Below are 23,470 nucleotides of genomic sequence, written 5' to 3' on the forward strand. Positions count from 1 at the left end.
CTATACCCAGATTAGATATACAGCCCAGTTTAGTATAGAGATTATAATAATATTAATATTATTATAATATTGATTATAGGGACTAAGTGATAGCATGAAACAGACCACGTATCACAATGAGTACCTGCTAAACCGTGAGTTTCATAACCCCACTTTTTATACTGTTTTACGAACTTTTGGGGTGAAAAGCATGTTGATATATCTCTACATACATGGAATTGTTGATGATGGGAATTATCTAAGTGCTAACACACAAAAGTCCGCACTAACACAGTGATTAACTTCGAGCCGGTAGCTTGTGAATAGTACTATTGGTTTGACAAACCTAAACGGAATCAGCCTGGTTGTCATGTCACACATAACGCCGTTTGCACATGACCATAATTCTACAAACACGCTATATTGCGTTAGATATAGCTACTCGGGGCATGTTGCGGGCGCACCGGGGGGGGGGGGTCAATGGTTGATTGTGCGTGGGAAATGGAGGCATGCATCGCGAACGAACAATCAAGGCTTCACTGTAGCTTAGCATAATTATATTATAAACATACAAACAAATGTACCGGCATACGTACTTGCATACATGCAACATTCGTTAAATTTCGGACTCTAAAACCCGGTCCGTTTAAAATTTTACTTTTCGTTATATTCTATTAAATCAAATTAATAAATTTGTTAATCATTTATTTCTTGACACCGACTTAGTTTCGATTATTACTTTTTTTTATAAAATATTCTAAGTATAAAAAATGTATAAAATTAACCCTTAACAAAACCTTTGATCATTCTTTGCATCCTCAACCAAATACCAAGGACCAAATAGCAAAAATTAATCTTCTTCTTCTCCTAGCCAATCCCGCCGACAACCATACCCCCCCCCCCTCCTTTCTTGTTCCTTAATCTTCGGCCAAATCCCGTAATTGATATTACAAAATCATTCCTTAACCTAAAACAAGTCTCACCGACGATGTAATTAAAGAAACGATTAACAATGGACAGCTAGATTACCAAAGTTAAATTCGCGGCTAAGTGGACCTTAATACACTATATATACGTGATGAAAACTCGATTAAACTTGCACACATATTCCTCTTAATCCCTCGACCTTAAACCCTAACCTAATTGCAGTCCTTGAGGCCATTAAGAATCAGTTTGATCTCAAGCTTCGCCGCAACCCACCCGCAGCTCGTTAACCTTCAATCCGCGACCACCATAGGTAATTATTGTATGCTTGCAGATCGTTGTTGTCCATTAATCAATAACCCTAAGTTAATTTGAACGAACAACAAACAAATCATCGGATTTATGATATAGGGTTTATATAAATGGATATGAACAACTGAACATGTATATTTATTTAAGTGTTTCCATGATATTTACAACTGAGCAGCCTGGTCTGTTGGTCTGTCTATGCTTGTTAAGGCCTAAACTGGCCTGGGACCCGGGTTCGATCCCTCCCAGGCCCGGTTTTGTCTAATATTTCAATTTCGTTTTTTAAGCCCTTTATTAGTAGTATAATATCTAGTAAACATTATTTTAGCGAAACCGGACCTCAAAAGTGTTTTTTTGGCACGGCTTCGCGTCATAAGTATGTATACTCATATACACATAAACATACATATATATACATATAATACTATATAACAAATATTAGTTATTTATTTGTTTATTCATTATTTATAGTACTAAACCGGTCTAGTTCAAGGGTCCGAATAAATTTTCCCATGGTTTATGTACATCCGAATATTTTTATAAATAATATTAATGTTTCATTAAACACATATATATTGTTTAATTATTAGTAAAATTCGTTTACTTAAAAATTATAAATATTGATAAAAACATATCGCTTATATTATTTACCAAATAATAATATTAACACTAACAATTATAATAATAATAATAATAATAATAATAATAATAATAATAATCTTAAGTATAATAACAATAAATAAGGCATCTAAAATCTAAACGACTCTCATTTATCAAACCAATTAAATCGCAATAATGACTAATAATATATCATCGAATTTCAAATCATTATGGGTTCTTTTCCTCATTTATTAATACTATCGTTAAACAATTAGGGCATCCTTGTTGACGTATCTTGAAGGCTTGAATGTGTTCATCCTCATTTTTTTTATTATTATCTCATCCTCACTAATCCACTCACTAAAGGTAAGTAATTCACATCCCCCTTTTTACCGTTTTACATTTTGGGGGCGTTATGCGTTAAATCATTTTTCACTACAATTCCACTATTTGCGTTATATGATATTGCTCAATTAGTTATACGTGCAAATGTGACTATATGTTTACTTTATGTTTTGGTGGTTGGTATCTCATCCTCATCCTCATTAGTATGATCATACGCCGTCGGAGTAGCTCGTTATCTATGTGATTCGAGTGAAAAGACAATTTTTATATTTATTGTTATGATAGTTGTAGCAGTTCATATTTATCGCAAGGAATTGACTTTTTAATATTATATGTATTCAAAAACCGTGATTACTTGCTCAACTTTATGTTGACAAACTATGTATTTTCACGCATGGCACAGTAGCTATATTGGATGAAGAAAACGAGTTAAAGCATAGTTGGACTTTAGGTTGCATGACGGATAAAGACTTTAAGATGAAATTAATTTTTTTTTCATTAGTAATGTTTATTTCTTTTGAGACAATGTTGTGCTTTGCGTATTTGATATATGAAATGAATAATTTAGATATTGACACGTGTATTATACTTTAGTGTCTTTTGAGCTATGATACAATTATGTCGCGCCCCGACATATTTCGTTGTAGGCTGGGGTGTGACAGATTGGTATCAGAGCCGATTCGGCTCTAAGATAGGTGGTTAGACGTAACGGCCTAGTAGCATGATTAGGGTCCCTATACGTGCACCCTATTTGTTTAAATTTTTGTACATAGCTTAATTTATTTAAATTGTTTTATCATATACAATTGTACACGAAAGCACACACTTATTCCGAGGCTATGCCTCAAAATCATTTTTCAAAATTTTAGGATGATTTTTAATCGTGAAATTCCTAAGAATTCCCACCTTTTACCTCCCCTATCCTTAAGGATGATTTGTATAACGGATACGTAGTAATTGTAAGAGGGACACACCTATACACTGATCCCTTGACACCAAGGCTTGCGAGCCTAAGGAAGTGCAATGCGTATACATCTCAATGACCTGGTTTCCTTCCTGGATGGTGAGGTGTAAGTGTGAAACTTGTTAAGCCAAACCGTATCACACCAAACGTTTACGAATCTACTACCCTAATTGTATCAATCATGGTCATATGATGATCACATCCTTAATTTATAACCGAATTCACGGTGATACGTGGCTAAACTCGGTTTTCCGTATTATGTTTTAGTTGAATAGTTGGGTGAAGTACACAAATATGGGGTGGTTCCCTAAGTACTTCAACCACCTATCTCAACACCCCTCACAACTCAATTTTCAACGATTTTGTGAAATTAATACATGAATATTTCAACAATTTCATTTAGTTTTCGATATTTTCATTTCGTTGGAAGGAACCATGGTGATTCATAAAATCCTAACCAACAAATGAAACCTTATATTTCAATTTTAAGTTATTTTATCAATTTAATATGTTTCAACAACTTTTATTTGGTTTTCGATATTTTCATTTTCTTGAAAGGAACCATGGTGACTCATGAAATCCTAACCAACAAATGAAACCCCATGTTTCGATTTTAAGACATGTTATGACTATTTATTTAATTATTTATGTATTTATTTCATTTATTATTCCTCATTACATCAACACTTATAAAATCACGTCTCATAAATGACTTCATTCTAAACCTCAACCACAAACTCAACCTCAAATTATTAAATAGAATTCACAAGTATCGATTTACACAAACTCAACCTCAAATTGTTAAATAGAATTCACAAGTATCAATTTACACAAACTCATACATTTACAACATTTACCCAAGTCTTATAAATTTTACACATTTTATCCTTGTAGTATGTCTTCTAGTCTCATCAACCGTAAACGCCGCGGCGGTAACTCGGGCCGTCTCATGTCATCTCGCGTTACGAAAGAAATCGTGGAAGCCCTCCCAATAATCATCTCTCAACTCCAAGCCGTGAATGCCGCTAATGTCTCCGCGAACCCTAATTTTTTCACTATCAAGCAATTCACCAACGCTAACCCAACCGATTACTTTGGGACTGAGGGTGCTGCAACCCTTCTTCAATGGTTCGAGCACATGGACAGCGTGTTCCTCCACTCTGCGTGTCCGGATGACAAGAAGACCATGTATGCATCAAGTGTCTTCAAATCTAGTGCCCTTACTTGGTGGAATAGCAAAAAGAGAGACCTTGGGCTGAGGTTGCCATGGCCTTGTTGGGTTTTAACAAGATTATCAAAGTGATAAAACCTTACTATTACCAAAACGCAGCGTATATATGTTTTAAATCTTGTTAATATAAAGTGTATAAAACCAATTTTATACATGCAAAACCCAATCCCGGATCCATATACGAAATATATACTATCAAACACATGCATGTCACTATAAGTCCATGCATGTCAAGACTACCTTTCAAATCCAAGGAAGTATGAGAGGTGATGAAATGGTTGGCTAGAACTTCAAAGAGGAGTTCCTCAAGCTTGTATACCCCAAGCTCTTGTCAAACACCCTTGGTTTAGCGAGGATTTTGTTCAAAATCTTCTTCCTTCCCTTGGCTCCTATTTTGGCCGAAAATGTAGAGAGAAAAGAGAGGATAAAGATTTTGTGATACTTGTGAAATTATGTCATGTGAAAGGGAGAGTCTTGTGGTCTTTCAAAGCACCACCCAAAGGTCCAATGAAAGTCCTTGCATGTTGCCACTATCTTTTGAAATAATAATAAACTAACCCTTCCTTTCTTTTATTATTATTATTATTATTATTATTATTATTATTATTATTATTATTTTCAAACCTTCCATATATAACTTATATATATGTATATATTATGTGTTATAAAAAAAGTTACATTGTGTTATAAAGATAACACAGTATGGGTAACATGCTAGGTAACATTTTTCACATATTGTTACTTAACCATCTTAAATAACACTATGGAATGCTCTCTCAAAAAGTATAAATCATCCATATGATTTATTCATTTCACAAGTATATTGTATTTAGAAAACCCTTTCCAAATAACATAAGTGTCAATATTTATTTACTATGATCACATCATAAATAAACAAATATAATTGGTGTTTGTCTAGCTTGTTATTGGGTATGACCCGACTTGGATCATAACGTACTAGCCACATCAATAATAATATGTGTCTTAGGCAGACCAAGACCAACAATTTCCCACTTACACAAGATACATAGAAGATTGATGCATGCAGTAAATACCACCTAACTACGGTATACTACCCCTAATACGCATGACAAAGTGCCATTCAATAACATCATCCCCTTCAAGTCCCTTACTTGAAACGATTTAGGTGAAACTATCATTTATCCTTTTGCCACGGATGTCATGTCAAATCCAGAGACACAGAGTGATCATTCTCTGTTGATTTAACTTAGTAGGCCTTAGACATCTTACCCTCAACGAATAAGAGGGACAAATCCCCTCATGACTACATACGTCTCTCACAATCACCTTGTACTATACCTGATCTTAGACTTATGTACTGTCATGTTTCAGAGCAGCTAAGAACTAAGTCAAAGTATAATAGTTGGTGAATATCAAGACCCAATATGTATCTCAGGTCGGAGGATACTATGATATTCGCCTTTTACTTAAATTTACTAATGATCAATCACAAAGATTCCATGTAGTAACATTTGAGAGCGGGTCAGTCCAATATTTATATCCCATAAATATCTATAAACCTTGGCAGCAACCTTTTGCTCTATATTCATACCTTATGAATATCTACCAATCCAAGTTCATAATAGTCTTACCTTCATATTTATTCCCACAAATATGAGCGACTACAGACATTTAAAATAAGTAACTTATTCACGGATTTAAACATGCTAAAATGGAACATAACTCAAAATGTCATAATGATAAACCATAATCATATGAATGAGTGAAAATAACAATTGTTTCGATATCCAAATACAAAATTAGATCATATCCAATCACTAGAATATCGTAGTCCTAAGGCACAAGTGTGACCTTCATGCTTTGGCCTTTCAAGGAGCTTCGTGAGTGGATCCGCAATGTTTTGATCGGTTTGAACTTTGCGAATACATATCTTTCCTTTCTCAACTTCATCCCTTATGTAGTTGAACCTCCGCTCAATGTGCCTCGTCTTTAGATGAGCACGAGGTTCCTTGATTTGAGCAATCGCACCCTCGTTGTCACAAAAGATTTCTAGAGGGTCCTGAATGGTACGGACCACCCCTAGATCGGCAATGAATTTTCTTATCCACGCAGCTTCTTGAGCTGCCAATGAGGCGGCAATGTATTCAGATTCTGTGGTGGACAATGCTACCACATCTTGTTTCGAGCTCTTCCAAGAAACTGCCCGACCATTCATGACGAAAACATATCCCGATTGTGATCGAGAATCATCTCGATCTGTTTGGAAACTCGCATCCGTGTAACCCTTTACAATGAGTTCCTCCTCACCCGAACCGTATATTAGAAACATGTCCTTAGTCCTTCTAAGGTATTTCAACATACTCTTAACAGCCATCCAATGGCTACTTCTCGGATTTTGTTGGAATCTACTTGTCATGCTTAAAGCGCATGACACATCCGGTCTAGTACATATCATTGCATACATGATGGATCCTATAGCCGATGCGTATGGGATTCCATTCATTTTCTCTTGCTCAACCTTTGAGCTTGGACATTGAGATGCACTCAATATCGTCCCTCTTTGAATAGGTATCAAACCTCTCTTAGAGTTCTCCATCTTGAACCTTTTCAAGATTTTGTCAATGTATGTACTTTGGTTTAAACCTATCAACCGTCTTAATCTATCCTTATAGATCTTTATTCCTAAAATATAGGCGGCTTCACCAAGATCTTTAATGGAAAAACAACTTCCAAGCCATGCTTTTACACATTCCATGGTTGGAATGTCATTCCAAATAGTAGTATGTCATCAACATACAACACTAAGAGAGTGATGATGCTCCCACTAGCCTTTTTATACACACAAGCTTCATCACCATTCTTGATGAATCCAAATTTCTTAACTTCTTCATCAAAACGGTGATTCCAACTTCTAGATGCTTGTTTCAATCCATAGATTGATTTCTTTAACTTGCATACTTTATTAGGATGTTGTGGATCTACAAAACCTTCAGGTTGAACCATATAGACATCTTCCTCAAGATGCCCATTTAGAAAAGCGGTTTTGATATCCATTTGCCAAATCTCATAGTCATAATATGCAGCTATGGAAAACAATATCCTAATCGACTTTAGCATTGCTATGGGAGAAAAAGTTTTATCATAGTCAATCCCTTGAGTTTGAGTGAAACCTTTTGCTACAAGTCTTGCTTTATAAGTATCCAAGTTTCCATGCATATCGGTTTTCTTCTTAAAAACCAACTTACTTCCAACCAGTTTGAAATTAAGAGGTGGTATAACCAAATCCTATATTTGGTTTTCATGCATGGATTGCATCTCTACGTTCATGGCTTCAAGCAATTTGTCACAATCGGATTGTGACATTGCATCACGCTATGTGGTGGGTTCATCCGAATATACCACATAGCATCCATCCATGAAAAATCCATATCTTTTGGGTGGATGACTAATTCTACCGGATTTGCGAACGTTTTGTGTATTTTGTTCAACCATTTGATCGTTCTCAACAACCTGTTATTGATTGCTAGTGTCAACCAAACGTGTATCGGCTTGTGGTTCTCGATCCTCCTCGAGTTCCACCGTTCTACTAGTACCTTCCATAAGGAACTTAGTTTCCAAGAACTCAGCATTTCGAGCAATGAACACTTTTTTCTCGGTTGGGTTGTAGAAATAATATCCCATAGAATCTTTGGGATATCCTACAAAGATACACTTAGTGGATCGACTTTCAAGTTTGTTTTGGGTGTTGTTCTTGACATAAGCCTCACAACACCATACCTTTAAATATGATAATGATGGAGCCCTTCCATTCCATATTTCAAAAGGTGTCTTGTCCACTTTCTTGGTTGGGGCCATATTTAGAATACGGGTCGCGGAGAGCAAAGCAAAACCCCAAAATGATAGAGGCAATGTGCTTCTAGCCATCATATATCGAACCATATCTAATAGAGTTCGATTTCTCCTCTGGGGCACACCATTATGTTGTGGTGTTCCCGGTGGAGTAAGTTGTGAGATGATCCCACAACTTCTAAGATAATCTTGGAAAGCATCACTTAGGTATTCACCTCCTCTATCCGAACGAAGTACTTTTATGGTTTTATCGAGTTGATTTTGTACTTCATTTTGGAAGATTTTGAACATTTCAAAAGCTTCATCTTTGTGTCTTAACAAGTACGCATACCCATAAAGACTATAGTCATCAATAAAGGTAATGAAGTATCTTTCACCATTCCTTGTCATTGCCTTATAAAAACCACATACATCCGAATGTATGATACCTATTAATTCTTTTGCCCTTTGGTTTGTTCCACTAAAGGGTCCTCGGTCATCTTTTCTAACATACAAGACTCGCATTTATCAAATGAATCACCTTCACTTGATTCCAAAAGACCATTCTTTTGAAGTGTATGTATGCGATCTTTGTTTATATGACCAAGGCAATAATGCCAAAGATAAGTTTTACCAAATCCATTTTGAGCCTTTTGGTGCTTGATTGGTATAACATGTTATCATAAGATGTGTTATTATGAACCAATTCATAAATGCCATTAGATGGCATTGCTTTAAAATAAAATACATCACTCATGAAAACATAAATACAATAATCCATAAACTTAAAATCATAACCATATTGTCTTAGAAGTGAAACGGAGATAATATTCCTAGTCAAACTAGGAGCATACAAAGCATTATTTAAAATAACTTCCAAACCATTTGGAAGCTTCAAAATGTAGTCCCCTCGGGCTTCGACAAAACCTTTGCTCCGTTGCCCATGAAGAGACTAATATCTCCCTTCTTGAATCCTTCATTTCCTTTGAACCCCTGCAACAAATTGCAAATATGAGTTCCACATCTGGTATCCAATACTCATGTGTTAGAGGAAATAATATTAAGATCAACAACCCGAGGTTTGCCCCGCATCCCTCTTAGCTTTCAACTCTTTTAGATAGGTTGGACAATTCCTCATCCAATGCCCTATCTCCCAACATCCAAAGCACGGATCCTCCGCGCAAACCTTTGGCTTCTTTTCTTTCGGTTTGGGTGGTCCCGCTTTCGCCTTTCCCTTGAACTTAGCCATGACTTGTCCCTTACCTTTGGCAACCTTTGCCTTAGGTTCCGGGTGATGCCTCTTCCTATTGCCTCCCTCATTGATCGTGAGAACGGGTAAAACCTTTTTACCCATTCCCGTCTCGGCCGTCTTGAGCATTGCATGAAGCTCACCAATGCTCTTGTCCCACCCATTCATGTTATAATTCATAACAAAAGTCTCAAATATCTTGGTTAGCCCATTTAGGATCAAATCTGTGGCTAACTCGTTTGAGACGCGACAATTAAGGCGCTCGAGAAGATCAATGTGGCTTTTCATCTTAAGCACATAGGAGGAAACGGATTGGGTTTCTTCCATACGACATGCATGAAGCGCTCGAACCGTTTCGAAGCGCTCAACCCTAGCTTGTGTAAGGAACATTTCCTTAAGTTGGGTGATCATGTCGTATGCCCCATAAAATTCAAAATCCTTTTGAATTTCGGGAATCATAGTTCCCAACATGAGGCAAGAAACTTGCACGGAATCCTCATTGTGCTTTACCCAATTGTTATAGTTATCGGCATCATCAATGCTAGGTTCTTCGGGAATAGGCTCGTCTATCACGTAATATTTCTTTTCTTGCTTGAGAACGATTCTCAAGTTTCGATACCAATCCATAATGTTGGTATAGTTTAGACGATCCTTATCAAGAATAGATCTTAGTGATAGGTTGTTAACGGGTGGAATAATAACATTATGTGGATTGTTGATTGCGGCCTTCTACAAATATAACAAAGCTCAATTTTAGTATTTTCGATATCAATAATTAATTTTAATCGTTAATACCCTTTAAGTCTCCTAGAAAATTAATGATTAAAATATAAAACCAAACGTTACATTCAAATAGTAGTTAGGTTACCTTTATCCAACTATTTAAATTAACAAGGTAGTCAACGTATGACAATTGCAACCCTTTGCAACTTCTAGTTTTATGGGATCGGTTAAACATCTTATGTTTAGTTGGCATGTTTAATCCCATCAACACCATTGTATACCATGCTTCGGTGACCCTATTCACATGGTTTCCAATTTAAGTCGTCCTACTTAAACACACGTGTGAGATTACACATACAAGTGGTTAGGTGACCTTTATCCCACAAGTATGGTAAACCCACCTCAAACTCACAAGTTTCCTCCAACATGGTTAGGTGACCTTTATCACATACCGAGTTCCCAAGTGCTTTGAGTGTTATACAAAAGGATGGCGTTCGACTTATTTTATAAAAGGGATTTTAGTTTTCTAAATTCTAGATTGGAAAACCTTTTATGTACCTTCCATTTGCATGCATTCAAATGTATGGTATATAGTTGAAAAACCCATTTTCAAAATTCATATTAATAAAAACCATTTTATTATGAAATCATTAGACTTTAATAAAACCAATTTTTATTACCTAACGATTTCTAATAAACCAATTTTATGCTAGTTGTTGATTTTAAGTTGTTAACAATCCAAATTGTAATGACATACACGAAAGTAAATCAACCATGAAAGCATAAAATATACAACCACAAGTTCATAACCATAGCCTCCTAATATTGACTACACTTGTTAACCGAAGACAAGTGTGTCAAAAAGGTCTTTCCTAAGGGACCCGAAAGGACATAATCTTGTGTCGGTGAACTCCCACTTGATCCCACATCCAAATGCTCCAAGTGTTCACCCCTGTGTTGCGGTCTCCACTTTATTTGGGCTTCCATCCTTGCATCTTCTTTTACAAAATATGTCATAATACATTTTTCTAGTAAAAGAAATGCATCTAATCTACTTATTATTACAAACCAAATGAATGAATAAATAGATTACAAACCCAAATAAATAGTACAACCATATCGAATGAACAAACAACCACTTGAATGAACAAACACATCAACACAATCATTCAACCAAACACAAGGCCATGGCTAGGTTATTAACATCTATTTACAAATTTAAATATGCAATAATCCAAGACCAAAAATTGGTTCCCCTTTCCCTCAAACTTTCGGCCTAAATAACAACCAAACCGAAAGTTTCGGGTTTTTGTCCAAACAACACAATCAATCATCCAAATGACTTAGTTTTTCAAGATTACCACATGCATGTAAAGTATAACCTTGAAAAACAATGGGTAACCAAAACCCCTAAAATTTTCGGCCATATGGTAAAACCCCACCATAAACCCGAAAATTTTTGGGTCTAATGAAGCATGCATCCATATAAGCGGCTCTTGATGCCATTGTTGTAAGTGATAAAACCTTACTATTACCAAAACGCAGCAGATATATGTTTTAAATCTTGTTAATATAAAGTGCATAAAACCAATTTTATACATGCAAAACCCAATCCCGGATCCATATACAAAATATATACTATCAAACACATGCATGTCACTATAAGTCCATGCATGTCAAGACTACCTTTCAAATCCAAGGAAGTATGAGAGGTGATGAAATGGTTGGCTAGAACTTCAAAGAGGAGTTCCTCAAGCTTGTATACCCCAAGCTCTTGTCAAACACCCTTGGTTTAGCGAGGATTTTGTTCAAAATCTTCTTCCTTCCCTTGGCTCCTATTTTGGCCGAAAATGTAGAGAGAAAAGAGAGGAGAAAGATTTTGTGATACTTGTGAAATTTTGTCATGTGAAAGGGAGAGTCTTGTGGTCTTTCAAAGCACCACCCAAAGGTCCAATGAAAGTCCTTGCATGTTGCCACTATCTTTTGAAATAATAATAAACTAACCCTTCCTTTCTTTTATTATTATTATTATTATTATTATTTTCAAACCTTCCATATATAACTTATATATATGTATATATTATGTGTTATAAAAAAAGTTACATTGTGTTATAAAGATAACACAGTATGGGTAACATGCTAGGTAACATTTTTCACATATTGTTGCTTAACCATCTTAAATAACACCATGGAATGCTCTCTCTAAAAGTATAAATCATCCATATGATTTATTCATTTCACAAGTATATTGTATTTAGAAAACCCTTTCCAAATAACATAAGTGTCAATATTTATTTACTATGATCACATCATAAATAAACAAATATAATTGGTGTTTGTCTAGCTTGTTATTGGGTATGACCCGACTTGGATCATAACGTACTAGCCACATCAATAATAATATGTGTCTTGGGCAGACCGAGACCAACAGGCCTAGCCATAGGATGACCTCAAGAAGCTCATGTTAGACCAATTCTGTCCAAAATATGAACACCGGAAGTTGGAAGAAGAATTCTGGAATTTGAAGCAAGAGGGAGGTGATAATACCGCTTATAACGATCGGTTCCACGAATTGAGCATCCTTATCCCGCATATGGTTACTCCCTTAGAGCGTGCCATTGACAAGTACATCATGGATTTGTCGATGCAAATCCAAGATTCCATCCTTAGTCGTGATCCGAAGGAACTTCATGATGCCATTACCCTAGCCGGTACCCTCTCTGAAAACCATGTTAAGGCTGGGACCTTGACGCGAAAGAGTTCCAAGAAGCCCAACGATAAGCCTGCATCCGAGCCCGCTAAAGAGTCCAAGCCCGAATCCTCAAAGCCCAAATCCTCAAGGCCCGAATCCTCTAAACAAAACCACAACCATAACTCATCTCATTACCACAATAACAAACGAAAGCCCAACTCACAAAACTATGTCTTAGTCCAATCACAAGCCCAACAAGCCCCTCCAACCAAGAAACCATACACCGGACCACACCCATATTACAACACTTGTCAACGCCACCATCCGGCCAATCCACTTGCCGAGTGTGTACCAATTACCACCGATTCGGTCACCTCACCCAATATTGTCGAGAGCCAATGAAAACGCAACTCAACTCCCCTATTCCCCAACCCATCACTCAATCACTTCCCCAACCATATGCCCCACCTTATGCACCTACTACACGAGCCTGCTATCATTTTGGTAGCCCAAACCATCTTCGCAATACATGCCCAAAACTCATTTATCAAATTCAAACCTACCCAAGCCCAACCAACCAACTCCAAATATATCAAGCCCAAACTTTCCAACCCCAAGCCGATCAAGCCCAACTAATGCATGCCCAACCCATCCAAGCAATTCAACCTCAATCAAACCAAGCCGAGCAAACCCAAACGAATCAAGCCAATCAGGGCATGCAAGGACGTGTGTACTACACCAACGCAAATGAATTGCAACCTAGGAATCATGGCACCACTTCACACTTGTCCTTATGCCCAAAGACCTACCTACCCCGAGAAGACAAATGATGCAAGCAACTTTTTTTCTTTTTCGCATTTATTACTTTGGTTTTTGTGCTTCTCTTTTGAATAATGTCTCCTAGTACTCAAATTTCCAATATTATTAATGAAATTATGTTTACATTTGATATATCCATCTTCACTTACTCTCCTTACAAAGCAGAACACGTATTGCTTATATTTAAATTTAGAATTATAATTGTTTGCTCATGATCAACTAAATTTAATGGCCTATGACCAGTGACCTCAAACGTAATCGTTAGTGGAAACCGGGACCATGTGCATGACAATGTACCTGGTTATCTAATAGGAACCGTAATCTAGGCTGCCTATGACCGGTCACTTTCGAACCGGGGCTGTGTACTTGGTTAAGGCATAGCTATCTAATAGGAGCCCTACACATGCATTTTATTTTATTGATTTTATATTCTCATTTACGATTTATTATTATCTCAATATGAGCGCCACAAACTTACACCCTCCCTGTAACGGCTAAACTTCCTCGGGAATATCACAAATTACAACTTTACACCTTTATTTCTCTAATTTTGTTAGTTTCTTATGATAAACATAATTTTTAGCCTCTCATGACCCCTAATGTTTCGTATATTCAACTTAACTATTGAGATGATTATTTTCGTTACTTTAACAAAAGTTTTTATTTTTGGTTTTTAATACCTGACAACTTGTACGTCTTTCAAACGTTCCATCACGACATACATTAAGAATTTTGACATTTAAGCTTGTTAAATCATTTTTGGTGTTGCACTAGTTATCTTAATATTTGACTTCAAGGATTTTCTTCATTTTTCAATGGTAATTAAATCTTGCTTCGCCTTTATTCCAAAATTTATCTTGATTTTCAAAAATATTTTTTTCTAAAATATGTATGTATGATTTTAACCCACCCAACGGAACGAACCATGCGGACCATACGACGAAATAAGTAATTATGAGTGCACGCATAATTACCGAAACCCTCGCATGGAAGTCATGATTGGTACGTTGGTGTGCGAACAACTTAGAACCAAGGGACTATAGGGCAACGGTACAAATGATATATAATATGATAAGGTCATGGTGGATACGCCGCTGGTACATCCTATATATTAGTGGACTTATCATATTACCCATTTGTAGCATTTTCTGGGTGACTTGAACGTCTGTGTTGTTTCGTTTATTACGGAAATGATTTAGTAAATTGGGTTTATGCTTATTTTTAATTTTTTTTCTTCGTATATTCTAATTTCGGGACGAAATTTTCAAAAAGTTGTGAATACTGTAACATTTGTTAAATTTCGGACTCTAAAACCCGGCCCGTTTAAAATTTTACTTTTCGTTATATTCTATTAAATCAAATTAATAAATTTATGGATCATTTATTTCTCGACACCGACTTAGTTTCGATTATTACTTTTTTTATAAAATAAACTAAGTATCGAAAATGTACAAAATTAACCCTTAACAAAACCTTTGATCATTCTTTGCATCCTCAACCAAATACCAAGGACCAAATAGCAAAAATTAATCTTCTTCTTCTCCTAGCTAATCCCGTCGACAACCATACCCCTCCCCCCTCCTTACTTGTTCCTTAATCCACTCACTAGAGGTAAGTAATTCACATCCCCCTTTTTACCGTTTTACATTTTGGGGACGTTATGCGTTAAATCATTTTTCACTACAATTCCACTATTTGCGTTATATGATATTGCTCAATTAGTTATACGTGCAAATGTGACTATATGTTTACTTTATGTTTTGGTGGTTGGTATCTCATCCTCATCCTCATTAGTATGATCATACGCCGTCGGAGTAGCTCGTTATCTATGTGATTCGAATGAAAAGACAATTTTTATATTTATTGTTATGCTAGTTATAGTAGTTCATATTTATCGCAAGGAATTGACCTTTTAATATTATATGTATTCAAAAACCGTGATTACTTGCTCAACTTTACGTTGACGAACTATGTATTTTCACACATGGCGCAGGTAGCTATATTGGATGAAGAAAACAAGTTAAAGCATAGTTGGACTTTAGGTTGCATGACAGATAAAGACTTTAAGATGAAATTAATTATTTTTCATTTGTAATGTTTATTTCTTTTGAGACAATGTTGTGATGTGCGTACTTGATATATGAAATGAATAATTTAGATATTGACACGTATATTATACTTTAGTGTCTTTTGAGCTATGATACAATTTTGTCGCGCCCTGACATATTCCGCTGTCAGTTGGGGTGTGACAATACATACATACATACATGCATGCATACATACATACATACATACATACCAACTATGATTGATGTACACATAAACTGTTTTCTTTGAAACTCGTGAAACTCACCAACTATTTGTAGTTGACCCATTTTAACATGTTTTTCAGGTGTACCGAATTTGGACTAGAAAACTAATGTGCTACGTGTTTGACTTGCGACCAATGTTGGGTGAATTGATGCAAGTGTGTTAATAAGAAGTAAAGCAGCTTAACGGGCAGGTTTAAATTTGTATCACTTAGTTCGTAAAAGAAGTTAGAACGATGTGAAGTATTGTAAACTAGTTTTTCTACCTAGCACGTTGCGCCGGGCAGCTGGCAAAACCCCAGCGTTGAAACATGGGCGTTGGTAAAACCTAAGCGTTACGACGACGAGTCGATATGAATTCGATCAGTATTGGCTGCGTAAAACCTAAAAAAATTAATTCGTCAAATTAACATATAAGAAAACAAAATATTTAATACAATGTTTATTTGGTTGGCAAACCCAGAAGGTGGTAAAACCCAAACGTTGTGGTCCCAAGCATTGAAGCGGTAACTTGACACGAATTTGGTCGGTTTTGATTACGTACATTATGGTACCGGAGCTAAAAAACAAAAAAAATATATAAAAAATGAGGTGGACCAACGACCAATTTTATTTATTTATTTAGAAGAGGGGGGTGTCGGTCGGTAAACTTGAGCATTGGTAAAACCCTAGAGTTGTCGGTCATGGGCTTTAAATAAGGCCGTGAGTCTGCATGTCGGTCGGTTTCTTTCAGTTTTGTTATGCTACCGGACCTAAAACAAAAAAAATGACGTTTGGTCGGTTCCCATTACATTTATTATGATAACTGAACTAAAAAATCAAAATTCATCGAACAATACGGTGCCGCCAAGTTGCCAATAGGCCAGTTTCGGCACCAAAGTTCGTGTTTATATTATATAATAAGTAGTTGGTATTGTTCTTTATAGGCAACGTGGTTGATATCAAAGGTGTTTGTTACATTCTCGTTTAACACTTCCGCAATTTGCTAGTCGGAGTGTGACACTGTACCAGGCTCTTGGGGCTTGGTGAAGATCACCTATAGCCTTATTTAATCGGTAAACACACTCAAGAAAATCATGAGCCTTAAAACTAGGAGGCTGCTTCACATAAACCTCTTCATGAATCACCGCGTTCAAAAATGCGCTTTGTACGTCCATTTGGTACACTTTGAACTTCTTATAAGCATCATATGCCAGAAAGATACGTATAGTTTCAAGTCTTGCAACCAAAACAAATACTTTGTTGTAGTCATTGCCTTTTCGTTGATTGAACACTTGGACCACCAATCTTGCCTTGTTACCAACGATTACCCGCCGATCATCTTTCTTACACTTAAATACCCATTTCGTAGAATTACCTTACTAACTCAATTGGGCTTCTCGATTAAATCCCAAACACCAAGACAAATGAATTGCTGAAATTCGTCTTGCGTCGATTCTACTCTAGATGGCTCTTGTAACACCATAGATATACTTGTTGGTTCAATTTGTGATAGAAAGCAAGTGTATTACGTAATATTTTGTTTTCCCGAGGCATTAATAGTAGAATACACACACACAACGAATATTCAACAACGTTTGTCACTTGATGTCGTGTGCGAACTCCCTCATTCAAAACACCAATAATGTTTTCATCGGAATGACAGGAATGAATCCAAAGAGTCGGATGCTCAGGAACTTTAACATTGTTGTGTAAGGCCCCGTTCCCGGTAACCCTACTTTGGTGTTGGATTTTCTCATAAACACAGTTCTAAATCAGAGTAAATTAAAAACTTCGCAGAATAATTAAAAACTTCAAACATCACATTACAAAACATTCATTCTTATCTTAACATACAAATCGTCTTTTCATAAGTAATTAATTAAAACAGTCATAACACTTCATTATAGATGCCAGTCTCTTCAGTCCATGCCCCGTGTCCCTCCTTAAGCCAGCTGCCTCAACCTATTTGCTTGCGTGCATACTAAAAGTCAGCTACGCTGAGTGAGTTCTAGTTAATCATTTAACATACAATACATTCATGCCCTTACTCATACGCATCCAAAGATACGTATTCATACCTTATTTACTCTTTCTTCTTTCATACAAACTTTATATACATGCACATGCGCTTACATACTTTCTTTCATAAGGCCTTGTAATTTTACCATAGGCTATTCTATCTTTACCATCACAGATATTATTAGGGTCTGGTCCCTTCTGTCTCAGATATTATTAGGGTCTGGTCCCTTCTGTCTCAGATATTATCAGGGTCTGGTCCCTTCTGTCTCATATATTATTAGGGTCTGGTCCCTTTGTCTCCAATAACCATACCTGTCACGTCACTCGATCATACATTCATTTTCATTCATGCATACTTACATATCTTCTGGTCATGTATATACGTATATGTACATATTCATTCGTATAAACATTCCATAATAACATTCAATACTTAGTCATACATGTAACATACACATATCATACACTTACCACTTAAGTGTATTAACAACTATCACAAAGGAGTATGCACACAGCCCCAAAGACATAACGGATAAAGGGGCTAGAAACTCACCTAAAGTCGGCTTCTCTCGTTAATAGTAATGCCCTTCTTTAGCTGTGCACGGCTAACTATATAACGCATTACGAGTGTCAAATATCCATTACTACTACTTCTTATATCTAAGTCAATGACACCCTCAACTAACGGGGTTCTGGGGGCAGCGCCCCTACTAGCGGGGTCTAGGGGCGGCAGCCCCTAGCATGGTCCAAGGGGCAGCGCCCCTGGCTGGGGTTGAGCTGCCAGGAAGAATTTCGCTTCGCATGGAACTGTTTCGCTTCGCATGGAAGCGTTTCGCTTCGCATGGTCATGCGATGCGAAATTATTGATTTCGCTTCGCATGGCTATGCGATGCGAAATTCCTGCCTTTCGTCGTTTTTACTATTTTAAAGCCATCTTTTGACACATTTTGACCCCATGCACCTGATCCTGAACCCATCTCTCAAAGTACAACACCACCTTTTCATCTTAAAGTGTACCCAAGTGGTTATAACTTACCAATTTTATATTTTTCTTACATTTTTACAACCCGATCTATCATTATATCTGTTTGCATGGCGATTCTAACCATAAAACTTAACCATTTAAACCGAAACCTACCTTTTTGCTTCGGGTTCGAGTTTAGATCTGGACAATACGTAGATCTGGACGTGATTCTTGTTGCTTGACGATGTTAAACATGAGATTCCACCCTTCTTTGGCTTGGATTTTAAATCCGAGTGCTAGAGAGAGAGTATGTGTGTGTTTCTTGAGTGTGTGTGTGTGTGTTTGGATGAGAAAAAGAAAGGAAAAGAAGAAGTGGTTGGGCTTATATAAAGGGGGTTTCACAGGTCCCACCCATTCCCAAATCCTACTCCCAAACACTTAACACATGACTAATTTAAATGACACACACTATTAACAAAACTTTCTGTTATTTATTTAACAAAAGTTGGATTTTACATATTGTGTAGATTGTGATATTTTCGTCAGCCGCTTATTCTGTTATGGGTACAGAAGGTTTAATAGAAATAACCTCATTTTCTTCAAGATTTTCAACCAATGATTCTAAGGTTGAATCATCAAAGTCGGCATCATCAGATGTATTAAACAACACAATCTGAAACGTCAGGTTGAACATGTATAGAAGTAGATGGACGAGTAGAAGAACTAGGAGAAAACAAAAATTCATTTTGTAGATAAGCACGAACCAAGTCTTCACTTTGTAATTCAACTAAGGGAGTCAAAGAGTAAAATAAACCATCATAATCAAACATCTAGTTTGGCCCCTTGCCAGTAGGAGGTGTGGTGTACCTTTGACAGTCAACATGGTACCATTCTTTAACACGCCTAGAGGAGAGATTATAACTCTTTTCTTAGGTGAATCATATTCAAGAAAGTAACCTTCTATTGCTTTATCCTCATATTTTCCCGCGTCATGTTTTAGCATTGTGCAAGGACACCTAAATGGCTCTAGAAATTGAAGATTCGGCTTACGATTATTGAGAAGTTACTAACTTGTTTTCTCTAATTGAATAACAAAACCCATAAATTGAATTAATGTATGTATGTAACTCTTTAATTTAATTGAAAGTCATCAAGACTATTCTTAATGCTCGTTTTAATTGATGTGCTATTCGCTAGTGATGTTTATAACGAATGAAGACTCATTCTTTACAAATTGAAGCGAATGGACTACTTCACATTCCTTAAACTTATTATTTTAGAGAATGAGGGAAAATTGGTCATTTCCTTTAAATTATAAAAGTTTAATGTGCTCGTTTTTACAGTAATGGCAAACCAAGATCACGCCCGTATGCCAGAAAGTCAACAAGAGCAGCCCGAGGTTCAGCATGCCCAGATTATTCAACAACAACAAATACAAGAACCTGATGCTGAACCCGAAAAACAATAAGAACCCGTTCCTACTACTTCAAGACGGGTTGCTACACCAAGCAAAATCTTGTAGCATTTCTTGGACATAACTTCTCATATCGTACTACATTTTATGGTGTTATCAACTTTTTAAGCCGATCCAGAATATACCAAGCTATTTCCACAAATATTCCAGCATACTACAGTATTATTCGACCTTTCTAGGAGTCAACTCATTTCATATATATAGAGAACCACATTGCTACCACTGTCCAAGGGCATGATAATGTCATTACCCCTCAGATGACTCGAGAAACTTTGTTTTTCGGTGACAATGAAAATGTTGTTTACACTTATGAAAAGGAGTTGATAAGAGATTTTGGAAGATTGTTCAAGACCTTGCCGAATTTGTCAAGAAAAAGGGGAGATAAAATTTTTTTAGGAATTTATTTGACTGGTATCTTCCTCTATTTGCAAGGGTTTCTTGTAAAATTTGTTGGTACATTAGTTTTAGTCTCGTTATTTGTTAATCATATTTAAAATAGTTTTAATATATAGGGGTGGTTTTGTAATTATTAATAATTGTATAGTGAATGAGACAAGTTTTGTAGCTCATTCATTAAGACATGTTTAACGAATGTAGGTTAAAGTATTAAGGGTCATTCGCTAAGGTTGTTTTGCGAATGGCGTAGGGAATGTGGTGCTCATTCGCTATGTGTGTATAGCAAATGAGTCACTATCTATAAATACCCCTATAACATATTTCATAATTAACAATTCGTATTTTATTGAGATTCATCTCGTTATTTTGCCGAAATTCACTCTCGTTACACACACTAACACACCGCTAATATAATTAATGTTCAAGCAATCATATTATCGACTAGATCATTCAGTGTTGAATCTGCCATGGATTCTCAAGTGTCAAGTGGTCTCAGAGCAATTGGTTGTCTGATTGATTGTTTTAAACTAAGATCAGAACAATTGAAGGTTTTTTCGAGACCTAGTTGATTAACGTTTTGTACGAATTAGTTATCGGACTTATACGGACTTAAAATTGATCAATTAAAGAAAAATTAAGTTGATAATTGATGATGAATTGATTCAGAGATTGCTCGTTTTCATCAGTAATTGATCTGGATTGTTTTAATTGTATTGAATTGTTCAATTGAATTGATTTTGGATTGAACGGGAAGATAAAGTGATGATACTTTTACTTTCATTAGTCAAAATTGGGTTGAGTTTGACAGATTTGTGGAGAATTGGTGTTAGAATTGAGTTGGATTGTGTTCGGAAAGGATGATTTGTGGATTACGAATGTTCTGGTTGAGGTTTGGATCGATTTTATAGAGAATTGGTTTGGCTGTTGAATCTGTGTTTAGAATTGATGATATGAGCTAATTCGTTAATTTCTTAATTGTTTAGGGTTATACTACACAAGTAACATCTTTGTAATCAGTGCTGGTAAAGGGACTTAAGTACCCGATGTAATATACATGTGCTTTGAAGTCTATTATTGTGTTCATTGTTTGTTCGTTATTTTATCTTGTTCTTGATCACCACTTTGCTAGTTTCTGCCTAACAAAGTGTTTTACTTGATATCATATTGAAAAATCCTGTCTCGGGACTTACAATAATGTAATCCGTTTCCAGTTATCTTTCGATTATATAAACATGCTGAAATCAAATAGGTTCACAATTTCCGAATTCAATGCCATACATTAGTAATCAAATTAAATATGCAATCAATCATACGGCGACTGTGAATCCTAGAACCCTAATTTGAGCTTTCAAAACCCTCATATCTCCGATTGATGGAAGCCGCAAAGCAATCTTGAAGACGAAGACTTAAACGGGATTTGAATGAACAATTAATCTTGTGATGAATATTTGTTTCCGTCCATCTGGGGAAGCGCTGTAACGTATTAGGGTTTGTAATGAAAACCATGGTGAAGAAACAAGTTATTTGATATCTAGGTTAGGAGGATCCGATGGTTAGGCACATGACCTGCGAGTTTTATAAGGCTAAATCAATGAGAGGCCTTCATTCAGAAATCAAACAATCTGATGGCTCTTAAGGAGTGGGGAGTGATGTGAGAACGGCACGTAGGATTTTATGGTAGACAATTATATATATAGATAGTTAGATTAGATATAAAACCAGCAAAGCTTTATGCCTTTATATCAAGGTGTATATTAAATCTAATATAATTACGCATACCATTGGTTATATTAGCCTAAAAGTTTATCAATTATTTCATATTTACTTGTCACATAATACTAATTTCGGTGTGTTATAACTAAGTAATGAAACCGCCGGTAGTTTTTGTTATTAAAGAAAACAAATGTGGCACATATAGTTTTTTTTTTTTAAAAAGACATGTGCTACAGAAAATGATAGCATAGTCATTATATAGGAAAAGTAACACACCTTTTTGTGTAATTATATCACGTTCTATAATTGGATAGATAATCAATCATGAGTGCAAACTCAATTTCATTTGAAAGTTGACATGAGCATTAATGTAAAAATTCTGACAATACACACACCAAATCTAAACAAATCAAGTTTCACATAGTAACCATTTCCGCTCCTCACAAGAGAAGAACAGTCACTTATTCTTAACTCTCCATGTAATGTAAACATTGCTTGTACTAGAAGAAATACATCCATATATTGTATTTGACAGTGTTGACAACAATCTTAATTACTTCTAGACACGAGTGCTTAAGACATGTTTCACCAAGCTTGGGATATGTATATTCATAAAGTAGCATTCCCAGTCGATTGACTTGGTATCGAAAAAGAATGTCTCCATCTCATCTTTGAAACTCTCTTTGATTATGCAAAGCAATTTGATGAGATTGGCATCATCAAAACTATAAATTAAGAATTAAGAAATACATCATTAATCAAAAGAACATTTATCTGTAAACAAACAATTAGTTAAGACTTTAGAAAAGGTAAGTTCCACCACAAGAATGGAAGTATGGTTTACATCTTTGTAAGATAAGGATTACTTATAATTGAAACTTGAAGAATTTTATATTTGTGTTCTTTTTTTCATAATTTGTTTTAGGCCCACACCTTCTTCATCATTATTAATTATAACCACGCACCAT

This window comes from Bidens hawaiensis, unplaced genomic scaffold (assembly GCF_021521415.1).
Source record: "Bidens hawaiensis isolate Kalapana, Puna unplaced genomic scaffold, B.hawaiensis_p1.1 tig00004199_1, whole genome shotgun sequence".
Taxonomy (NCBI): domain Eukaryota; kingdom Viridiplantae; phylum Streptophyta; class Magnoliopsida; order Asterales; family Asteraceae; genus Bidens; species Bidens hawaiensis.